This window comes from Arachis duranensis, chromosome 5, assembly GCF_000817695.3.
Source record: "Arachis duranensis cultivar V14167 chromosome 5, aradu.V14167.gnm2.J7QH, whole genome shotgun sequence".
NCBI classification, from domain to species: Eukaryota; Viridiplantae; Streptophyta; class Magnoliopsida; order Fabales; family Fabaceae; genus Arachis; species Arachis duranensis.
Genome location: NC_029776.3, coordinates 105657637 through 105658905, shown reverse-complemented (window position 1 = coordinate 105658905; position 1269 = coordinate 105657637).

Here is a 1269-nt window from a genome sequence, read left to right as displayed (position 1 = left end):
TTATTTAAAATATAATTAAATAAACAAATTATACATTTATCATATATTTTTATAAAAAAGTATTTTTAGTATTTTAATTTAAATAAATACCTACAAAAAAAAGTCTATATATACAAGAAACTTGAAGGGAAAAAAGTAATTAATTACAATGATTTAGGAACGTACGAAAAGAATCTCGCTAGAGAGACAATGGACTATTTGTACAATATGTAGGTTATTGAGTTACAAAATAAACATCCTCTATATTATCTAGAATAATCATCCGAGTACTAGAGATAATAAACATCTTTTCAAAAAATTAAATTAATTTTAGGGTTCATCAAGAATCGAACTCTTAACCTTTCAAATCTAGCACTCTAATACTATATCATGATACCACTCATCCCAAAAATTTTAACTAATAAAAAAAAGTTATACTAATAATTATATCTTTAATACTCTATAAACTTATATTATACACATTATACAAGTATTCTATGGACTCCTCGTACTTTATAAAAAAAAAAATGTTCCATGGCTCCACGCATTAAATTTACATTCTCTGAATAGTCAATAATAGTACTTACTATACAGTAAATGGAATCCGCAGGCTTTGATTTGTCTTGGCTACTGTCAGGATAAATAATGGTACTTGCAATAATACTGAACTTAGATTCTTCAATTACAAATTATTTTTTACACTCAGATAACATATTTAATTTGCACAGGTACATGTGTCTATTTATTTAATTTTGTATCATAGAATAGGCAATAGCTTTCATTATTGCATGTACATGAATGTGAGTTTTATATGAAAAAGAAAATCAAAGAACGGAGCTATATATATTGTTTTGTATCTAGAATGTCTAGATAGTGACAATTATTAATTAGTTGAATAATCTTAATATGACTTTTCTTAAAATCGTTATAATAATTAAGAGCCGATTTGATTGATTAAATATTTAAATTTAAATTTTTTATTTGAATCAAATTGGCATTGAACATTGACTCATATACATAAAGTTAATTATTTCTTAATCAATATAAAATAATTTTTTAAAAATTTTTCATCCTAAATTTTAGATTTTAAATTCTAACTTTAATTTTAAATTCTTCAAAAAAATTTACAAATAATTTAAAAAAATTAATATTAATTAAAATTATATATATGTAAAATTCCTTAAAGTTTTTCCTTTAGCTTGTCTCATCACGCAACAATAATGGAAAAAAATTAGTTATTACAAAAAAATTTTATAATTATCTTTATATAAAAATATTTTTATTTTATTA